This window comes from Rattus norvegicus, chromosome 16 (genome assembly GCF_036323735.1).
Source record: "Rattus norvegicus strain BN/NHsdMcwi chromosome 16, GRCr8, whole genome shotgun sequence".
Classification (NCBI taxonomy): Eukaryota; Metazoa; Chordata; class Mammalia; order Rodentia; family Muridae; genus Rattus; species Rattus norvegicus.
In genome coordinates this window covers 73,351,986-73,375,444 of record NC_086034.1, presented here as the reverse complement: position 1 = coordinate 73,375,444, position 23,459 = coordinate 73,351,986, and the positions used below count along the sequence as shown (strand labels likewise).

The 23,459-nt window shown below is 47.0% G+C and overlaps 1 pseudogene; it reads right to left on the bottom strand.

Annotated features, from left to right (window-relative positions):
- Nucleotides 1-17,606: 17,606 nt before the first annotated feature.
- H2az1-ps1 (H2A.Z variant histone 1, pseudogene 1) lies at nucleotides 17,607-18,470 on the bottom strand (annotated as a pseudogene).
- Between the last annotated feature and the right edge of the window lie 4,989 nt (nucleotides 18,471-23,459).

Here is a 23,459-nt window from a genome sequence, read left to right as displayed (position 1 = left end):
ACATTCTTTACCAAAATATCAGCACAGTCTCTAGGCCGCATACTAACATTCTTCTCCTGTGAAACTTCCCGAGCCAGGTCTACACAGTTCAAATCACCCTCAGTACCACCATCTTCCGTGTTCCTTCTAGGACAGCCCACTACGCCTGGCCTAAAGCATTCAACTGCTTTTCTAATCCAAAGTTCCCAAGTCCACCATCCTGCCAACCAAAAGCACGGTCTGGCCTATCGCAGCAAAGCGCCATTCCTGGTACCAACTTCTGCCTTAGGGTTTGATTGTTGTGAAGAGATACCATGACCACAGCATCTCTTATAAAGGACAATGTTTAACTGGGGCTCACTTGCATTTCAGAGTTTTGGTCCATTATCACCCTGGTAAGAAGCATGGCGGCATACAGACCTGACATGGTGCTGGAGAAGGAGCTGGGAGCTCTATCTGGATCCAAAGGCAGCAGGAAGAGATTGAGACACGCATCCTCCAACAAAGCCACACCCACTGCAGCAAGGCGACACCCCCTAATCCTTGCTCTCCCTATGGGCCTATGAGGGCCATTTTTATTCAAACCACCATAGCCAGCATTTTTCCAGGACATGTTAAACTAACATGATGAAAGGGTCAGGTCTTAAAACCATAGCCACTTCCCCTACCCAAGCAGCACCTGGGGACAGTTTCAATGAGAAGCAGAAATATGTTCCTGTTTTTATACTAGGCTATAAGAGGAGGCCATTTTGACCAATAGTGGCTGGTGGGGTAGATCTAGGAGAGCTAAGGACTGTAAAGATGCTTGAGTTATGGTCTCACACTACCCTTAGTTCTAGAACACCAGGGATTCATCTCCAAGGCTCACACAGCATGTCTGCCTGTTCTTATAAAAACAGACGCTTTGGCGAGATGCCACCTCCCACCGGAACGTTGCTCAGCATTATTTCTGTTCTTCTTCTATGCGATGAGCCGTAATCTTCCTCTCAGAACTCAGGGTCTTTGACTCCCAAGGCATCAACTGCTCTGGTCCCTGCTTTTGGATTGAGAAGTGTTTTGTTTGTTTGTTTGTTTGTTTGTTTGTTTTTAAATTCATGTTTGTTATAGGAAAGAGCCAAACCCAGGAAGGTTAACTGGTAGAGAAGACATGACCCACCATCATCCAGCTCAGGAACTTCCCCCTGAGCTGCTCTTGGGTTTTGTCCACATTCTGATTGGCCTCTCAGGTCTGAAGAAACCGAAAGCCTCCCATGGCTTCCTTTCCCTAGCATGGGCATCTATCTCTTCTACAGTATGAGTGTGGGTTAGCCTTCCATGACTGTAACAAATGCCAGGGATAAATCAAGTTATTAAGAGAAAAGGCTCCTATTCACTCACAGAGACGGAGGCTGCAGTCCATAATTGGGCAGCCATGTTGATTACTTTAGGACCCTCGCTGGAGTCAGGAGAATCTATCATGGAGGGAGCCTGTGGAAGAGCAGCATGGTCAGGAACCTCGGGAAAAAAGATCAGTGTCCCACAAACAGACCCTTCTGAGGGCATGACTCCACCAGTCCCACTCTGTGTGTGTGTGTGTGTGTATGTGTGTGTGTGTGTGTGTATGTATATGTATATGTATATGTATATGTATATGTATATGTATATGTATATGTATATGTAGTTCCTACCCTCTCAACACCACCTCTCTGGAGACTATACCTTTAACACAAGGGTTTGGGTGATTTTGACGGTCCAATGTGTAGCATCATGTTTCATGTGTCCAACCCACAGCCTGTGGCTGCAGGGATGACAATGAATATGTCCCAACAAAGAAACGTTAAACCTATTTAAAGCGTGAGCAATGTTTTGACTTTATTTTCTTAATAAAAACTCTATTGTGAGAGTCTTGAACACAAACATTGTAGATGGCACTGTCGGGTCATGCGGTATCAAAAGGCCTGTCATGCTTGTGGCTGTGCTGGTCTCCTATGCCCCAATAATCCTAGGGCAAAGCCTGGTTGTCACACTTACCTGTATGGCTTCTATCCCTTGTTAGCCCTGACTTAGGGAGCTCTGGATTACACGGGGGGGGGGGGGGGGGGTTGCTTGTCATTCTGAATCCAGCAGCTCCGAGGGAGAAGCCTTACCCTGTGTATAGGCGTACAAATCTCTTTATCTCTAGCCTAAATATTGCCAGTTCGCTCTGCTGCTCCCTAAGGCCTGGCCTCTAAATCACCACTAACCACTGCTGTGGCCTCCTGAAGTGGCTTCCCAGGTATTCATGGACCATCCACAGCAGTCTCCATGTGCTTTGGTTGCTTGCCATTTACTCGTTTTTCCCGTCCCCTTGGTCAATAAAATGGGTAGTTTGTTAGCTTGTTTTTCGTTGTCGTTGTTGTTTTGTTTGTTTGAGAAGGGCTGCCCTGGCTGCCCTAAAACTTGCTATGTAGATTAGGCTGGCCTTGAACTCACACAGATCCGGCTGCTGGGTACCACCACACCTGGCTATCTTAGATAATTTGTTTTTGTTTTTGGGACAGGGTTCTCTGGGAAGCTATGGCTGTCCCGGACCTTGTTCTGTAGGCCAAGTCGGCCTCTAACTCAGAGAAATCCACCTGCCTTTACCTCCCAAGTGCTGGGATTCAAGGCATGCACCTCCAGGACTGGCTAAAGTGGATAATTTTAAGTTAATATTGTAACTCTTGGATATTGGTGTGGCTTGCCTGCTCACCTCCTCCAAGTCTTTCCTTGAATAGCTTGTGGAAAGATCTTCTGGGCAAGCCCACAGGAACCTCTGCCTGAACAAGGCTTTGCCTATGCTCCCTTCTCTAGAACCCCTCAGCCTCTTAGCCTCATAGCTCTTACAGCAGTTAGCCGCATTTGAGCTGCCATCTGCAGGTTTACCCAGTCCGCCTTTTTAAATGCTGTCTTCTCTAACTAGACTATAAGCTCAAGAGAGGAACTCCATCAGTTTAAACACACACGCGCGCGCGCTCGCGCACACACATACACACACACACACACACACACGCACACACACGCACATACAAATGAACACATACGTGCACACACATACATGTGCACACATGCACAAACATATACATACACAAGCACTTATAGTAGTCTACACAGATGCACTGGGTACAAGTACACAACACAGACATAAACACAGACACAGATGCAGACAGACACACAGACATTGGTGTTCTTGAGATGGGCACTAAGGACCCATCTGGCCAAGATAGCCTCAAATTCAAGATCCTCTCCTCTCAAGACTCCTGAGTAGCTGGTATGACCCAACACACACACACACACACACACACACACACACACACACACACACCACACCACACACACACCACACACACCACACACACACCACACACACCACACACACACCCCATACCCCACATACCACACACACACACACACACACACACACACACACACACCAGCTTCATGGCTATTGGAACTGTGGTACATAGAAGATTTCCTGACATACAGCAAACACCGGGTGAATATTTGTTAACTCAGTGAGTAATAAAATCTAGGCATGCTAGTTGACATGACCATATCAAAAACCACAGACGAGGGGGTTTAAAGGGCAGAAACACATTTTCTTTACAATTCTAGGAGCTAAAAAGTATGAGGTCTGAGTCTGGCGGGGTCTGGCTCTTGTTTGGGGGCCCCTTTCTGGCTTACAGATGGATGATTTCTCACTGTGCACACAAGGCATTTACTTAGCAAGGGTGTTCAGAGAGGGAAAGGCAAAGACAGATGTCCCATAAGTTCACCAGTCCTACCGTAGCCTCTTCTAAAAACTTTATTTCCAGTTACAGGCTCACAGGTGAACATTAGTCAGTCAGTTTTCTGTTACTGTGACAAAAACAAAAAACAAAACAAAAAATCCAAACTGGCCAATTTATGAGGGGACATAAAGAGCAGCTCCATCAGTCTTGATATATAGTCGAGTCATGACAGTTATGTGTGGTGGCAGAGAGATGTTAAACTCGTGGCAGCCGAGAAACAGGGGGGTTGTTGGAGTGTTGAATAACACCCCCCCCCCACCCACTGGGTCAGACGTCCTAAGTCACCTTCTAGTAGAGCCTACTTCCTAAAGGTTTCTGGGCTAGAGACCACAAGCCTTTATCAAATGGGCCTACAGAGAACTTCAAAACCAAGAATGCCTGCCAGTGCTTCAGCTATGACTTGGGAGAGATACAATTTCCCCCAACAGGTGCGATATTGCGGACCAATGGCATAAACCACTTGTGGGGATGAGGACAGTACAGTCCAGATGCTGAGGCAATAGTCTCTCTGCTCACCTCCAAGAGAGCCCCAAGTCAGGTCTGCCAATCACACGTTAGGATCAGACTCTGAAAGGAGAGTATATGTGACCCTAGATCTCCATCCTGTGTGGTGTTCACCTCCAAGTGTCAGGATCAAGGACTTCCCTTCCAAGGATTCTACTCCTCTGGCAGACCCTGGAAGTGGGCATAGTGACCAGTGCTCTGGGGTCCTCTTTGCAGAGATCCATCACTGACCTGTCGACCTAAGCTCACCCAATGTGCAGCCAAGGCTGTGCTCCTCAGGTGCTGACGATAGACTGGTAGGTCAGGCTGACTTTTCATGCAACATTAGAGGAAAATTAAGTGTTGGCAATGTGTGTGGGACGGACTCCAAGGTGACAAGGGCTCCGAGAGTGCGTGGGAGAAACCGACAAGGAAGCTGTGGGATTCAAGTTGTGTCTAGAAGGATGTGTGGGCCCTAGACACGCAGAGGGGAAGGAGGAGAGCATTGTGGGTAATGACAAGGGATGGGGTGGTGACAGTACATTAGGAGTAAGTCACATCAACCCAGGTAAGGGGTTGCGATGACGACAGAAGGCCAGAATTCATGCAAAGGATGAGCTGCTCTTCTGGTACGGCTTCTTTGCAGGGGCGAGACGCTCCATTCTGCCCTCTGTCCTCCTCCCTACTGGATGCCACGGGCTAGGTTCAAAGGGCCGGTGCCTCCATGGTTTCTGGCTATCTTCCCGAGAGCATTTACTAGCAGACCTTTGATTTTTCACACAGAGCAAGCAGCTCCTTAGCTCTTCTCATTGTCTTTCCCATCAGGCATTTCTCTCATCCGCGGCCAGTTCTGGGGTAGAAGAGCCCCCACTTACTTGAGCAGGGCCCAAGCTTCCTGGGCTCTGAGGTCCAGTGCACATTGCTGGGGAGAACTGCCAGCAAACAGGTCTTTTTCTTTCTTCAGCCTGACAAAAACCCAGGCAGCTGCACTGAGCATTTGTGTTACACAAAAGGCCAACTCAGCCCTCCTTCCTGCCAAGCCGCGTTCCCAGTGGTTGGGGTGTGTGGGTGTCCTCTGGACTCAGGGTAAGTCCAGCAGCAGCCAGGCCTAAGCCCTTGCAGACCCACAGGAGCCAGACTGTTTCCATTCCCAGAGAAGCACCGGGAGGCAGCGCCCTCGGTTCTCCAGTCTCCACCCACCAGGCCTCAAACCCCACCCCCAACCCCCAGAGTGCTTTGCAACTGAGCAGGACTCCGGGAGGGAGCAACAGGTCTCTGAGGACTCAGGCCTGGGCTGAGTTGAAGGGAGGCAGTGACAAAGACAGGAGACCTCAGAAAGAATGGGGGAGCAGTGAAATGATCATAACATATTCGTGGGCCATGAGAGTGCCCCATCTCCATTACCGTTACCACGACCACTGTCATCCTCAGCCACGTCACACACATAGTCAACAGGCTGCAGAGACCAGGCTCAAATGGACGTTGTTTAAAGAGGATAATAACGGGCTAAGGCCATAGTTCAGTAGGCTGCATGCTGGATCCCTAGCAAGGCATAAACCAGGCAGAGTGGTTTGTGCCTGTAATTTCAGCAGGAGTAACAGAAGTCTAAAATTATCTTCAGCTAAGTGGTGAGTTTAAGGCGAACCTGAGACGCATGAGACCCTATCACAAAAAAAAATTAAGATTTATTTATTTCCTACATATAAGTACACTGTAGCTATCTTCAGATGCACCAGGAGAGGACATCAAATCCCATTACAGATGGTTGTGAGGCACCATGGGGTTGCTGGGATTTGAACTCAGGACCTCTGGAAGAGCAGTCAGTGCTCTTAACTGCTGAGCCATCTCTCCAGCCCACAAAAAAAAATTTTTTTTAAATAAGTAAAAGGCAGTAATTATCACCCTCTGGAGAGTGCACACAGAGAAGGTGGATTGGGCTGTTGTTATTCGGGGCAACACGAATTTGGGATTGGCAACCAGGAATGTCTAACGTGCAGCTAACCCTCCCACCTCCTTTAATACATACAACTATTTGTCATCCCTTGGGCTTCCTCTTTGCCAACATGCGTCCTACCCACCCCTCAGGCATATCTGTTTGGAAAGTGTCCCATGCTTATCCATGCCATAGAGGTAGGGATCTTGAAGGTTGCCACATAGGACTGTTGGGTACCGCTGACTGAAGCCCTGTTGTGATGCTTCAGGGTTTGCTGGATGAGGGAATTCTACCCCTGAGTTTGCTGGATGCCTGGACATCTAAAAACAACTTGATCGGTTATGAGGGGAACAGAAGGATTATACCAGAATGGTCCAGACAGATAGATCCCTACTGGGATACGAGACCATCAGAAGTGTTTCTCTAACAGTGGAATCAAAGCAAACACACATCCTAAGGACCAGTAGCAGGCTCGGACTTCCACAGGCCCCCATGGAGAAAAGCAGGGGGGGTCCCCATTTGTTTCAGGTGTCATTAAAGTGTATGGCTAGCCGGGCGGGGCCTCAGAAGGCAGGGTCTGTAGCCGGGCAGCTGGTGAGACCCAGGAGTTCACATTTAATTAGAATTCCTGCCTAGGATGAAGGTTTGTGGCTGCCAGCCCAGGCCTTGAGTCACTGGTCATGGCCCATAAAGGCCACACACAAGTCACAGTACAGAGCTTGCTTTCCTGTGCTAGGAGTCTCCGAAACCTCTATGATCCCCAGGATTGGATGCCCCAGGACTCCACCAAAAGCCCCTCTCTAAAGGCCACATAAGCAGCGACACCGATGGCACTCTAAGCCCCACTGTCTACTCTCTCTTCTCTCCTCGTACCCCATCCCATCCCCACCTTTGATCCCAGCTACAGGACTGCCATTCAAACATCCACTGGTGAAGGTAGAAGGGCCAACCCGTAGGGCCCACAGTTGGCAAAGATTTCTAGCAAACTAAGATTTGTAAAACTGGATATAGTATCCAAGATGTGCAGAGATGGATTCTGTGGTAAGCAGCCGCTGTGCTCCGCAATATTCGCTGCAGCTACAGCAGGGAGCAAGGACAGCTGAGGTGCCAGCAGCTTGGGCATCACAGAGGCCCTGCCCCCACGTGGGAAAACACTTCCCTGTGTTCTGATCTGCAATGTGACACTGAAGTCACCCAACGTTCACCTTGTCACAGACAACTAGAATTTCCCTAGGACTGCCTCTTTCTTCAATTCAATAGTCTGCCTTTCCTTTGTTTTTGTATCCCCCCCCCCCCGGCCCCCCAAGACAGGGCTTTATTAAGTAGCTCTGACTGTCCTGGAACTCCCTATGCAGACCAGGCTGGCCTTGAACTCACAGAGATATGCCTGCCTCTGCCTCCCAAGTTCTGGGTCCACCACACCTGGCCAGTTTAATATTCTGTGTCCTGCTAATCTGTTTTCCTATCGAGGTTAGCTTTTAAGGGACTAGCACTCGTTTACACTTTAGCGTGAACAAGGGATGGAAAATCCGATTAGACACTTAGAAGACCAGAGTTTAGGGTACTAGGGTTCTGCGGGCAAAGGAAGGTGGTAGATGAAAATTGCCTAAGCTCTGAACTAGGCCAAAGGCAAGGTCATTTAAGTCAAAGGCAACTGTAGGGCCAACTGGGAGGCTACAACTGTTACTTTGTTGCTTCCAACTAACTACCTTTGCAGGTTATTTAATGGTTGCCATGTTTCTTCAGCTATAAAACAAGGAAATTCTCAGCACCTTCTTCTCCAAGGCGGTTGAAAAGATTAAACGTCAGCTAGCCTGCACCCAGGGGATCGTGAGGAAGAAGTATGGTTAGGGACTATGAAGTGTTACTGTTTCAATCTACAGCACCAGGGGAGACTGGCAGACTTCCTGTTTTACCTACACAGAGTGCAGCCTTCAGGTGGCACCTCCTTGGAGAGACAACTCCTCAAGGAAGACAAGTACCATTTTTGTCCCTCCCCAGAGGCTCCTGGAGTTTGCAGAAAGGGTAAGTGCAAAGAAATCCTTGGAACCCTCCAGTGCTCTCTCTCTGCAGAAAGCAGCTACACGCTTATTACCAACTTTCTGTTTTGCATGTAAATGAGGAGTCCCTGCTACTAAATCAATTCATGAGCACCACAAGTAGGCCCTAATCCCTTTCAGGTTCCCTTCAGGCTTGCTGCAGCGAGGTACCTAATTAACTAATAGCTAAGACTGGGGACTCATCTCTCCTGGGAGGCTCCTCTCCAAATCCCTTCTCCCGAGGGCTTTCCTGGCTTCTCACTGATAGAATCTCACAGGACACACTGGCCTGGCCAGGAAATGGTCAAGCCATTAGAATACGGGAGTAGGGGCCTGTAGGCTAATGGAAGTGGGTGATAAATAAACATATCCAATTTAACTAAAACAATCCATCATCCCTCAGCCTTCCCGTCCTCCAATCAGGTCTAATTTTAGTGCCGCTATTAGGAAAGGTCAATATATTCTGTCACTGTAGGAGGGAGGTTCTCTGCTGGTTCCTGCTCCTCACTCTCATAGTTTCAAACTATGCATATCTTTCAAAACGCAGCCTTGGCTCATTGGTCTCTCGTTCATCTATCCTACAAAACCATCCTCTGAGCACATGCTGCGTACCGGGAACAGAGCTAGAGAAGAAGGTCGTGGTCTGCATAGGAGGTAGGCGCTGGGAAGAGGCAGCCGATGGTCTGTTAAACTATAGTTTAAAACAATTACTATTTTTATGTCTTTAAAATATTTTTTAAATTAAGGGTGTGAGCATGTGAGTGTGTGTGTGTGTGCGCACACATGCATGCACGCGCATGTGCATGATTGTACACACACACAGGCACACACCTACCACAGTGTCTGGTCAGAGAAGAGTTTTCAAGGCTCTTTCTCTCCTTCCACCATGTAGGTCCCAGGGATTGAACACAGATTTTCGGTCCTGTTGGCAAGCCCTGTTACCTTTACAATAACAAATCTATAGATACAAAAATATGTGGGTGTTATTTTTAGATGGATGCCAAAATATTAAGGGCATATAACTTTAAAAAAAAAATGTAACCAGGATTGGTGGTGTGCAGTGGTACCCTAGCACTCAGGATACAGAGGCAGGAGGATGAAAAGCTGGGGGCTAGCCTAGGCTATATCACAAGACCTACCTACCTCAAAAAAAGTTTATCCACAGAGTGCCTGATCAAAAAAATTTAACAACTACTACATCTGTTTGGAGACAAACTTCCTGGAGAAGTTTTACAAATGGCATTGCCCCTCCCCCTGCAAGGACCCATCAGAATCTCCAAAAGAGATGGAAAACAGTGCAAAAAATTCAAAAGGCTTCCTGTTGGTGATAGTAACCCCATCCCCACCTTGATGCCTAGTGGGAACTGCCCGCGGACTTCTGAAAGCCCTCAGCCCCTTTCCCTAATCTGTGCGGTCATAGCCAGGCAGCAGAAGGGCCGTCAGGGCTAGAGACGTAATCAGGACTTGTTATCCCTGCCTGTGTGATTTGTCACCCCAGAGACGACTGAGCGTCAGATTACACCATAAGCTTCGGGGGATGGATTTTACTTACTTCTCCCTCCTGAGCATCCAGACTAGAAGAGTTTTGCCAGCACCACCACATTTGGCTTAAACTAGGACCCAGTGTCTTAAACTGTGGGTCACATCATTATAGGAATATGGAGCTTACGGGGGAAACTGTCAACAGTAGAAGGTGTCTGGACCCCCGAAGAGAACAGGAATTCAAAATCAAATGCCTAGTGAGCCCAGAGTATCTGTGGTCACTCACCTGTGTTGCTCACTGGTAGACTGTTGGACTGTCGTGCAGCAAACACACGCTTGGGCACTCGAGGTCTAAATGTGCTCAATGGTACTGGGCCAAAGGAATAGGCTATCAGACCCCTGTGTAGCTCCCAGTGAAGGAGTGGAGGCACAGCTCAGCAGTTAACAGGGCCTATTCCTCTTGCAAAGGACCAGAGCTGGGTTCCCAACACCAGCCATGGGACGGTTACCAACCTCCTGTAACTCCAGCTCCGTGGGAATCTGAGCTCTCTTGCCTCTTCTGGCACCTGCAGTGACACACACACACACACACACACACACACACACACACACACACACACATGCACACACACATACACACACATACGCATACACATACACATACACACACATATACACACATATACATACATACATACACACACATATACACACACATACACACACATGCACACACACACATGCACACACACACACACATTAAAAATAAATAAATCTTTGAAAAAATACCTAGTGATAATGAAAAACCATGGAATGGTAGTCACTTTGGCAGAATCTGGAATTGCTGGGCAGACGCGTGCCTGGGCGAGTATCTTGATTAGGTTAATTAAGGAGAGAAAGCAATGACCCAGTCTGGAGCCTTGGGCTGTGTGAATGGAGAAAAGGCCTCAGCCACGGCATCTGTCCACATCTGCCCCTGCTCACGGGTGCGCTACGGTCTGCTTCCTCAAGCTCCCCCTGTCTTGACAGCCCTGTCCTGGTGAACTCTGCTGTGGATGGCAGCACACCCTCTCAACACAGCCCTGTCAGAGCATTTATCACGATAGGAAAACTAAGATGAATCACAAGCAAGCTTTAAAAATAAATACGTAAATGAATCCCTGTTTCTAGAAACCCAGACCATGCAGATGAGAAGTCACTACAGATTGTTAAATACAAACTTAATTAAAAAAAAAAGAAAGAAAGAAACTAAACTGCTTACCTCTCTTTTTATAATTCTCCCACCTTCCAGTAGCACCCGGGAGTTTCCTGAGAACGGTAACCACCCAGAGGGTTGGCCTAGGAAGGGATAGGGGAGCTCTGGAGAGCCATGGGTTGCTCTAAGGCAAACCCTGGAGCTAGAGGGCTCAGTACAAAGCTGCTAATCTGCCCAAAGCTCCAACCTGTTATGCTAAATAGCTACACCGCCAAATTTGCCAAGGCCACCATGCTTAGCTGCCCTTTGCCCAGGGCTGGCTTTTAATTGGACCAAAATTGGTCCAAGGGCTCACAACCCCAGGGCATTCCACTGCGGGCCTCCTGGCAGCCCTGGGAGTAGCCTGAAATGAAGAACTGTGATCACCCGAATAGCTCCTGTTGGGAAGCTAATCCCAAAAGAGAAAAGCAAGCCTGCCCAGTCAGGGATCTGAGGACCAGGCAAGAAAATACAGTTCTGGAGTCCCCTAACTCAGGAGGGATAAAGGGTGGTTCTTCCTCAAAAACTATCAATGCCTATAATCTCCAAGCTCTGTAAGATACCAGATGATAAAGCCAAGCAAAGTACATCTCCATCTTTAGTGAAAAGCTTCAGATACAAAATGGGAAGCAGATTCATGGGCAAGGCAGAACACAAACAACCAATTTCTAACACCTCAGGAAACTGTCTCAGAGGTCTTGAGGCTGGAGAAGACAGCCTACCTGAGGCCCAGTCAACTATTAGAGACAGGAACTGGATGGTGAGGTAGCAGATGATGGGGGGGAGATGATGTGAGGGGATGATGGGGGGATGATGGGGGAAGATGATGTGGGGGGGTTGATGTGGGGGGATGATGTGGGGGATGATGTGGGAGAAGGGGGTTTCTCGTCTTTGCATCACTGCCACAAAATATGTGAGAAACCAACTTGTATCCATAGTCATTAACTCTGAAATTAAAAAGCAATTTTATTTTTACATTTATTCCTGTGAGTACCACAGCATACCCCTGGAGATCAGAAGACAATTTGTGCAGATTGTGAGAGTGGGTCCTTTCTTTCTATCTGATGGGTCCTGAGGATAAGACTCGGTTTGTCAGGCTAGGTAGCAAATGCCTTCCCTTGCTGAGCCACCTGGTAAGCCTTTGGCAGGGTAGTTTGTAGTTGTGTGGAGAGGCAGGTGACCATTGCAGACGCTGGGGCCCCAATATCTCTTTTAAGGATGTGTACCCAATGCCCCATTTCCTCTAATTGGACCTCACTGTTTTCTATCACCTTCCAAAAGCACCACCAGACAGAAGCCCACACAGGAGTTTGTGAGGGCAATTAAGATCCAAACAGAGGGGCTGGGTGTGGTGGTGCACACCTTTAATCTCAGCACTTGGGAAGCAGGCTGATCTCTGAGTCCGAGGCCAGCTGGTCTACAAAGTGAGTTCTAGGACAGCCAGGGCTGTTACACTGAGAGAGCCTGATCCAAACAGAGGATGTAGTTCAGTTGATAAAGTGTTCACCTAGTGCACAAAAATCCAAGGTACAACCCATAGCCCCTCATAACCAACCAGTGATGGTGCACCCCTATAATTGCATACCTTGGGAAGAGTCGAGAGGATCAGATGTTTAAGCTATCCTCAGCTACACAGTGAGTTCAAGAACAGCCTAGCGTATGGGAAAGTTTTTCTTTAAAAAGGGTGGAGGTGGATGGACTCAAACCATAACAGGTAGGACACTGTGATTCTCTCTGGAAATCATTCACATTTCTGGAAACAGGCAATGCTTGAGGCTGACTCTCTGAGTCTACACAATTATCTTCAAGGTCCAGTCTCCTGCCCTTCAGGGGTTGCCCAGGACCAAGCCTCACCAGGTGAGCCACTGAGGATCTTGGGAACCCACAGTTCTCAAAGGGGAATCAGAATTGCCCTCTGCTCTCTCACTTTTGACATCCAAAGCATTTGCTTCCCATGAGAATCCACTTGGGACACTGGTCTACTCTAATGAGGGAACCAGATATTAAAAGGGGAACCCTCTCATTACCCCAAATTATCATCAAGACTCCGGATGGTTCAAGAAAGACAAACCACATTCAAAATCTCACACGCTGCATGCTGAGAATCACTAACCAATTACACAGGGCAAAAGGGGCCAGAACTGGCTTGCCACGGCCACACACAGACAGCCACAGCTTGAGAGGGTGGCTGGGGGATAAGACAGTGGGTCGCTAGACTTAAGGATGCTAGCTTCGCAGTGAGAGTTCTCACTGTCCCAAAAGGAGTGGGGGCAGGGCTCTCCCAGGAAGCCATAGTACAGCTTAAAAAGGCCTGAAAAAGGGAAACACTGACCTCCCTTCCCTGATAGTATCAGAACCGTGGAACCCACAGAAGCATAGTGGGGAAGACATTCTCCAGAGAGAATTTGCATAGCAGAGATGCAAGGCATACAATCCCCCTTGACTTTTGAGGCCATGCAGGGGCTGCTTGGCACATGTCCCTTTATGGATACATGGAGCTGGATCCCTTGTGCTTCAGCTCTAAGGAAGCACAAGCCAAAATGACTTAAAGCACCAGAAATGCATTGTCTCACCATCCCGAGATGGAGGTACTCCCTCTGGATCCTGGAGTGAGAGCCATTCCATACCTCTGCCCAGTTTCTCCTTACTTACCGGACATCTTTGGGGTTCCTTTGTCTGCAGAACTACACTCCAATATCTACCCATCACCGCGGCTATCTCTGTCTGTCTGTCTGTCTGTCTGTGTTTCTTCTCTTATTATAAGACTATCATTTATCTAAACTAAAGCTATATGCTGTAAGGCCACATTCTAAGATACTGGAAGTGAAGATAAATTTCTAGGGATGGCATAAATTTATTCCATAATAAACACTCCTTCCTGTTGCTAGATCAGAGATTCCTTAAAAAAAAAAAAAAAAAAAAAAAAAAAAAAAAAAACAAGCCTTGTTGGAGTAGTTCATTTCATCTTGGTTTAAAGGAGGTAGGAAAGATTTCATTCCAGTTGTCTATGGTTCTCAAGGCTGCCATGATGACCTCAAAGCACCCTGTGGTTGTGCATGAAGAAATACATGATTAGCAGAGGGAAAGGAGCCCAGGACTTTGCACCAGCCTTAGTCAGATGCCCCAGCAGATAGAAGTGTTTTAATCTGTTTGTAATAAGTATAAATACCCAAGGCTAGGTGACAACAGACCCATGGATTTATGACTCTGTCATTGAATGATCCAAATAGCGTGGTACCAGGACCATAGCTTCCTGGCTATATTACAATATGGTGGAGAAACAAGGAAGAGAGACAGCTATATGCAGAAGGGGCTAAGGTATGGGGTGGCCTTGATTAGTAACAGCCCAGTCTTGAAGATTCAAATTCATGAGGCTGAGGTGAACCAACCTGATCGCCCTCCACTCAACTCCACCTCAAAGGTGTTGCCAGCTCAGCACTGGGAACCAAGCTCCCAGCACACAACCATGTGGGCGGACAACACACCTTATCGAAACCATAGCCAGCAAACAGACACGTGCATACAGACAGACAGCCACACACGGAGGGGGCCAAGGAGAGGCTTGAGTTCTCTTTCAAAGAAGACTGGAGATCTTTCTCCTACTGAGACTGGTTGGGTGAGGAAACGTCCACCTGTTCATCTCCTTCCTGCCCTCTAGCTCCTTCTAACTCAGAAGTTCTCAACCTCCCTAAGGATGCAACCCTTTAAAACAGTTCCTCATGTTGTACTGACCCCTTCCCCCAATCAAAAAATTATCTTGTACTTCATAACTGCAATTTTGCTACTGTATGAATCCTAATGTAAATATCTGATATGCAGGGTCTCTGATATGCTACCCCAAAAGCGGTTGCACCTCACAGGTTGAGAACCGCTGTTAACAGGTGGATAGGGGCTGTTCCGTGAAGCTGAGAGCCACAGCTCTCATTGGTGTTAGGAAGCAAGCCTCTCAGCTTAGGGTTGAAGTTTTCAAATGTGACTAGAACCGATGCTGGCTCATACCTTTATCCCAGCACTTGGGAGGCAGAGAGAGAGGCAGGCAGATCTCTGAGTTTGAGACTAGTCTACTCTATGTGAGTTCCAGGTCTACACAGAGAAGCCCTGTCTTAACAACAACAAGAACAACAACAACGTGAGAACTGAGTCTTACGTGTGGGGACAAGGCTGTACAGGTAGCTTAAAGCTGACAGGATGTCTCAGGCCATGTGTGGGGAATCATTCAGGGACAAGCTAACCAGCAGCACAGAGAGGCCATACTGAGTAAATAGAGGCTGCTCTGGGAAGGGAAGCCTCATGCTATCTCAAGATCACAGTCCTAGGAGTCGAGCTTCCTCCTTCTACAGTCACAGCGAGTTTCTCTGAACCCGATTTGTAAATGTCTCACATTCATGCCACTGCCCCGGAGCAGACAGCTCTCATCATTATATGCTAGGGAGCTCAGCTCCAACAGCCGATTCCAGCATCCTTGATGTGCCCCGGTGAGACAGGTCCTAGACCTCGTCACTCCGAAGCCAGACGATGAATGACATTGGCAGCAGTACAAGAGGCTCTTTGTCAACATCCGCCTTCAGAGGATCAATACTCTGCCCTTCAGATCGCAAGTGTCAAAAATCAATGAGATGTCTCCAAGGAGGCAACGCTAAGGAAAACAGGGTCAGGCTAGCCAGAGGCAGCTCAAGCAAGTGTCTCCCAGGACCAAGCTTTTTAGAGTGACACAGACGAGGAGCAGAAGGCTCTCGACGCTTGACTTCTGAGCATAGTATGGTACTAGAGCAGTGGAGGTCAAACAACTCTTTCTCAGGGACCAGTCACCTAAGACTGTTGGAAAACACTGCTATTTACATTGTGATTCATAACAGTAACAAAATTACAGTTAAGAAGTAGCAACAAAAGTAGCTTTATGGTTGAGGGTCACCACCACATGAGGAGCAATACTGAAGGGTCGCAGCATTTGGAAGGTTGAGAACCACTGCTTGTACCTCTAGTACGGAGTATAGGACATATTCTGAAAGAAGATGCACCATGGAAATGGCTAGGAAGAACGAGTAGAAGTTTTCACTTGACTGATATTCAACAATTGCAGAGAGTGAAATCTGCTGGGACCGAGTCAAGTGGTTCCATTAGTATACACCAAGAATGTATTGAGGCCCCAGTGCGAGTAAAGCAGAGTTAGGCACAATTTGGAATGTGAAATGGACGGGGCAGGGCCATATCTAACATGTACCCGAGATATTTGTCTTGGGCGGTACTGGGGATTGAACCCAGGACTTCTCAAACGCTCAGCAAGCATGCCACCACTGAGCTACATCCTCTGTACTTTTAGTTTTTATCCAGAGATAGCATCATACTTGGTAGCCCAGGCTAGCCTTAAAGTCTCCATCTTCCTGCCTAAGCCTCTCGAGACACTGGGATGACAGGCAAAGGCTACCAAGCCTGTGATTATTTTAGTCAGACCCAGGGAGACATATGGATCAGGAGACAAACAGTATCCAAAAGGTAGTCCATTTACAGTTTCCTAGAGGAGACTTATATATTACCACACAGAGCAACTCTCGGAGTTATACTAGCTAATTTTCTATTGCTGTGATAAAACACCCTGACCAATGCAACTTAGAGAAGAAAGGATTTATTTGGGTTCACAGTTGCGGAGGGTGAGAGTCCTTGGTGGTGGAAGGAAGGTGTTGCAGCTGGAGGTGAAAGCTGAGGGCTCGCATTGTGAATCACAAGCACAAAATAGAGAGAGTAAAACTCTAAAAAGGTGACTCTTTAACCCCTCAAAGCCAGCCTCCAGTGAAACACTTGCCCTACCCCTAGTGCTATGGTTAGGATTAGTGCCTCTCACCCTTTGCTCCGAGAGTGTTCAGATTTTGTCCTCATATTTGAATGACAGTTTAGCCAGGTATAAAAGATTTTTTTTTTTTTTTGAGACAGGGTATCTCTGTATAGCCCTAGCTGTCCTGGAACTCATTCTGTAGACCAGGCTATCCTGGAACTCAAGAGATCTGCCTGCCTCTGCCTGAGTGCTGGGATTAAATACACATCAGCCCTGCTTTTTGGAATTTTGTTTGTTTGCTTGTTTTAGGGTTTTTGTTTTGTTTTAGGAATAAAAATATTTTAACCAGCATTGTAAGCACTTTTACTATGTGATTGTCAGGCTTAGTAGTCCGCAATAGCCTGTTGTCCCTTGTAGACTGCTCCAGTTGCCTTGGAGACTTCCTCTGTACTTGAGGTTGTATATTTTACTAGAAAGTGTCAGGTTTTAGATTTAACCTATTGTGCCTGTGTGTCACCTTGACTCTTGAAAATCATCAGCCTTTATCTGTCCCTTCCACAATCTTTCCACTTTTCTTCAGGGAACTCCTATTGTACATATATTAATTAAGTCTTTTTAGTCTATCCTCCATGTCTTTAAACATCTTTTAAGGGCTGGGGATTTAGCTCAGTGGTAGAGCGCTTACCTAGGAAGCGCAAGGCCCTGGGTTCGGTCCCCAGCTCCGAAAAAAAAAAGAACCAAAAAAAAAAAAAAAAACATCTTTTAAATGCCTTATATCTTCTTTTTTTTTTTTTATGACTTGATCTACAGATACACTGTTTAATTAGTAAGCAAAGAATGTACTTGTTGCTGAGGGAGATGGAAGAGATAAGTCCCAATTATTAAGCAAGTTTAAAACTAGTTTGGGATCTGACCTTTATTGAGCTTATCCACCAGAGTGGAAATAATGTCTGTACAAAACCAAATGTTTGTTACTATAACTTCTGCATCACAATTAAAATCCAAACAGTTTTTTAAAAACAGTCAACTCAATCAAAACCCACCACTTCAGATTCAATAGCTTCTTTGAAGCCACAGTAACACTTAAATATGGTTAAGACTCGAATGCAGACATTTGGTTGGTTGGAAGGCTAATTAAGCCTCCAACTTGCTCAAATAGAATTACAAAAAGGCAAAATTGTGTTTTTCACAGAGATACAGTCCACTGGAATCGCCAACACTGGACAGCTGTTAAGAGTATTTAGAGTCCTGAGATAATAAGGAATCCAGGCATCCTTAGACAGTCTTCTGTTGTCCTTTCTTCCCGATCAGTGATTTGTGGATGTGTGGGATGACACCACCACCAGCAATCGTAGCCTTGATCAGAGAGTCCAACTCTTCATCTCCGCGGATAGCAAGTTGCAAGTGACGAGGGGTAATACGCTTTACCTTCAAGTCTTTTGATGCATTTCCTGCCAACTCAAGTACCTCTGCGGTGAGGTACTCCAGGATGGCTGCGCTGTACACAGCTGCGGTCGCGCCCACACGTCCGTGGCTTGTTGTCCTAGATTTCAGGTGTCGATGAATACGGCCCACAGGGAACTGCAAGCCCGCTCGCTGGGAGCGGGAAACCGCCTTTGTCTTGGCCTTTCCAGAGTCTTTCCAGCCTTACCGCCAGCCATCTCGGACTGTGCTGAAGCTCGGACAAGCGAGGAAGAGACGAGGCCAGGGGGACGCTCAGCGAGATCCCGGCGCCCACTCCTCCGGCGTACCGCGATTCAAACTGCCGCCTTATATCTTCTTAATCCTTCACAGCGAATTCTCGATATTTTTAGCTTTACCTTTCAGTTTGTTATCTGATCTTTATATAGATTGTTTGCATGAAACTATCATATTTTAATTCCAGTGCTTATATTTTTATATTTTTATGTCACGTGACTGCCGTTTTTCCACCATTCTCTCTCTCTCTCTCTCTCTCTCTCTCTCTCTCTCTCTCTCTCTCTTTTGTTACCTTTTAAAATTACACTTAGGCATTTAGATATTTGAGCACACATTGTTTTTTAAATTTTATTATTAGTATATATGTGTGAGAGGAGATGAGAGAGGGAAGGGAAGAGAAAGAGAGATCTGTGTGTGAATATATACGGTAGGTCAGAAGAGAGATAACCCTGTAGACTGGATTCTCTCTTTCTATCTTTATATGAGTCTCAAAGATTGAACTCAGTTCATCAGGTTCATGAAACAACGTCTTACCTACTGATCCATCCTTCTGACCCTGAGGACATTTTTTAAGAATCCTCCTTTTTGAGATTTAGTCACATTCTCTGACACATGAAGGATTGTTTCCTGGTGATTTGCTGAGTTTGAGCCCACACTGAATGGACTCCAAGCTGGGATCCAAGTCCGGCCTTCCAAGTGGCTTCTGTGTTTCCACTGATCTCCCTAGGCTCAGGATCATCAGCCCTTCTCCACTTTGATGTTAATATCTTAGTCTAGGAGAGCCTTGGGCACCTGGACGATTATAAATTAGAACCAAAGGGCTATTTTTCCACCCAGACCCAAGTCAAAAGACACAGGTTTCTTTGCTCGTTCTTTCTACTCATGTGGCTATTAAATAACTGGACATGTAGTTCAGAAATGATCTGAGCTTCATACAAGAACCTGACTTCTAACCCCTGTGCCCAAGGTGATGTCATCACAGAAGTGGAGACCCCTGTGGTCGTCATGATCACAAGCTACCCCACTGCTAGGGCAGCCTCAGTCTCTGACCACACATGTGTTTAACTAGGTTTTCAGCTCACCCTCCAGTTTTGTCCCTGTTGATTTACTTTATTGCTTTGTAAGCATGTGAATGAGTAGCAGTAGTAGTAACAGTAGTAGTAGTAGTAGTTAATGTAATATCTAGAATTCCTAGGTGGTTTATAATAATAAAAAAAAAAAACCAGACAAACAAAACAAAAGAAAGCCTTCAGATTATACTTCACAGTACTGACAAATTCATCTGGTCCCGTCCATAGATGCTGGCTCTCCTAGTCTGTTTATAATTCAGACCCTTCAGAAGCACGTTAATGCTTATGACCTCTCAGTAATGCCCTCCTGTCCGTCAATCTCTAGAAATAGGTAACTGATTGGACCACCTCATCCTGAAGAAAGGGCTTTTCATCCTAAGACTCCCATAAACCGTGGGAGGACAAGGAGTTGGGAACTTTTGAATCAGATCCAATCACATGCCATGGTGGAAGGAGGAGGGGGTCTAGATTATAAAGTACTATGTTCCAGTGCTATCCCAGCCAGGAAGTTTTCTGCTATGCTCCCAAACACCCATGTGTTAAAGGCTTGGACCCCGGGGTGGTACTTGTTTTGGAGATGTTGAAACTTTTAAGAGGTGGGGCCTAATGAGAAGTTCTTAAGTCAGCTGAGCACATTCTCAAGAGCAGACTTAGACTTCAGCCCCAACCATGCCGTCTTTTGCTTCCTGGCTGTTGCTACAAGTAGTTCTGTTATGTGTGCCTGTCATGGCAATTCCCTCTTAAGGAGCCCAATGTTATGGGGCTGGTTAATCTTTGACTGGAACCTCCAAAACCAAGGCTGAATCTTTTCAAGTTGGGTATCTCAGGCATTTTGTCACAGAGGTAGTTAGAAATCTATTTCCTGAAAAACCATCCAGACAAACAGGGTGCTGGGTTTGCCCAGCACCCCTGGAACAAGCTGAATGAAACAGCTATTATGCACGGAAAAGAGCAAACAGCTAGCTGGACAGCCCGGGGCCAGCTGTGAGGACTAATGTAGGGTTCAGTCTGAAAGACAGCTCTAATGAGCTACTGGCTAACATTTTTGTCAAGCGTTTAGACATAGAGATCAAAGGGAGGTGACAAACTTGATGCCCGACACAAAGCTAAGAGGGACAGAGAACACATTCCAGAAACGAGGCTCAAATGGTTTCAGCTAATTAGCATAAATAAGATTAAATTTAATCGGGATTAGGCAAAGCCCTGTAGTTAGGTCCAAAATGCCAGTTGTAAAGTATGAGATTGCTGTACCGGGCTTGGAAGTGATTCTTAGTACATGGACCTGAGCTGGGGAGGGTGATCATAACTCACCGTGCCCTGATTACCTCTGCTCCTCCTTAGTCCTTCCAGCCTAAGAATTCCCCCATGGCCACCCACTCCAAGAGTGCTCAGAGCCTTAAAGACCTTGTGTCTTCACTGTCAGTCTTACACAGAGCTTGGGTTCTCTTCCCCGCTTAAACTTAGCCCCTCTGCTTGAATCATGGGCTTTTTGGCTTTGGAAAAGATTTTGGAATCTGTTTGGCTTCCTTTCCTTCTTTCTTTGTACATATATTTATTTATTTCTGTGTGTGTGTGTGTGTGTGTGTGTGTGTGTGAAAGAGATAGACAGACAGACAGACACAGACAGACACAGACAGACACCCTCATTATGCAGCCTGGTTAGCCTAGAGCTTTCTATGTAGATCAGGCTTTGTGTGAGTGAGTGTGTCTGTGTATATCTCTGTGTGTCTGTGTGTCTGTCTGTCTCTGTATCTGTGTGTCTGCATCTGAATCTGTGTATCTGTATTTGTGTATCTGTGTCTGTGTCTCTGTGTCTCTGTGTGTCTGTATGTGTCTGTCTGTGTCTCTGTGTGTCTGTATGTGCCTGTCTGTGTGACTGTGTGTCTGTAGGCATGGGTGTGTCAGGCACAACTTTCAGGAGTCAGTGCTCTCCCTTCCTGCTCTTGAGGAAGGGTCTCCTGCTGTTTGTGTCGCTCTGCATACTCCAAGCCAGATGGCAACTAAGCTCCCAGCAGTTCTGTCATCTCCGTGCCCCATCTTCCTTTAAGAGTGCTGGGATTATGGCCACAAGCTACGATTCTGGCTGTTCTGCAGTTCTAGGGATTGGACTCAGGTTGTCCAGCCTGCGGCGCAAATGCTAGCCCCTCCTGGACCTTTTACTCCTCTCTTAGCTCTATGGGTCACGTTACTTAGTTTCTATATCTTTAGAAACTAATGCATGTGAGGAGACTTGCAAGAATGGAGGCTACATTTCTCCTGGAGACAAGACCATGAGAACCAGAGGAGTGTCTTCAAATGAAAGAAGGAACAGAAGGCCCCGGGTTACTCTGGCAAATATATTAGAACTGGAGGGGTGTGCTGCGTTCTATGTCAACTTAACATGAGCTAGAGTCGCCTGAAAGGAGAGAACCTCAATTGAGAAAATGCCTCCATAAGATCTGAGTGTTGGGTATTTTCTTAATTAGTGGTTGATGGGAGGGGGGCCCACTCACTGTGGGTGGTGCTGTCCCTGGGCTGGAGGTCCTGTGTTCTATAAGAAAGCAGATTGGCCAGACCACATGAAGGAAGCCAGTAAGCAGCACCCCTCCATGGCCTCTGCATCAGCTCCTGCCTTCAGGTTCCTGCCCTGTTTGAGCTCCTGTCCTGACTTCTTCCTTCAGTGAACAGTGATGAAGAAATGTAAGCCAAATAAACCCTTTCCTCCCTGAGTTGCTTTGGTCGTAGTGTTTTTACCACAGCAACAGTAGCCCTGAGGAGGATGAGGGACATGTCACTTAACTGTCAACTTGACACAAACTAGACTTACTTAAAAAGAGGAAAGCTCAGTTGAGAAAATGCCTCCTCCATCAGATTGGTTTGTAGGCAAGTCTCTGGAGGCATTGTCTGGATTAACGACTAATGCGGGGAGGGTCCCGCCCACTGTGGGCAGTGCCAACTCTGCACAGGTCCTGGGTTGTATAAAAAAGCAAGCTGAATGACTGGGGAGATAGCTCAGCAGTTAAGAGCATTGGCTCTTCCAGGGACTAAGCCACCATCCAAAGACTATACATGGACTCCAATTGCTGGGCTCCAACTGCATAGGTAGCAATGAATAGCCTAGTAAGGGCACCAGTGGAAGGGGAAGCCCTTGGTCCTGCCAAGACTGAACCCCCAGTGAATGTGATTGTTGGGGGGAGGGTGGTAATGGGGGGAGGATGGGGAGAGGAAGCCCTTTTAGAATGGGAGAGGGAGGGGTTAGGGGGATGTTGGCACGGAAACTGGGAAAGGGGATAACATTTGAAATGTAAATAAGAAATACCCAAGTCAATAAAGATGGCGGGGTGCGGGGAGAATTGGCTCTTTCAGAGGGGATGAGTTTGATTCCCAGCACCCACGAGGTAGTTCAAAACCATCTATAACTCTAGTTCCCCCTCTGGCGCCCTCTTCTGGCATCTGTGGGCATCAGGCTGCATGTGGTGCACAGACAAAATGCCGAAAACAGGCAAACAGGCAAAATGCCGAAAGAAAGAGAGAGAGAGAGAGAGAGAGAGAGAGAGAGAGAGAGAGAGGACTTTTAGAAAGAAGCAAGCTGAGCTAACCAGTCACTCTCTAGTGGTCTCTGTTTTAGTCACTGCTCTAACTTCTCTTCCTGACGGGTGAGACCTGGTAGTTCGTTGTAAGATGAAAGTCCTCTCCCCAGTTGTTTTCAGTCAGTGTTTTATTACAGCGGTAGAAAAACTAAGACAGGAAGGAAAGCGGAAAGACAGGAACACCCATTCAACAGAAGCCAACTCTGCGTGAGTGCTTACTGTATGCGCGGTAATGAAGATGTACTTTGGGCCGTGTAAGGAGGGACTGTCTAACAAATCGAATGCACTACATCTAGCTACAGTGTTGATGGGTCCCTGAACTCCTCCGGAGTGCAGCAAAGAAGATGGCTGCATTCGTCAGTGGGGAGGATGACGCTGTCCGGGGGGCAAATCCTGGTTCTGTACTACCTCTCC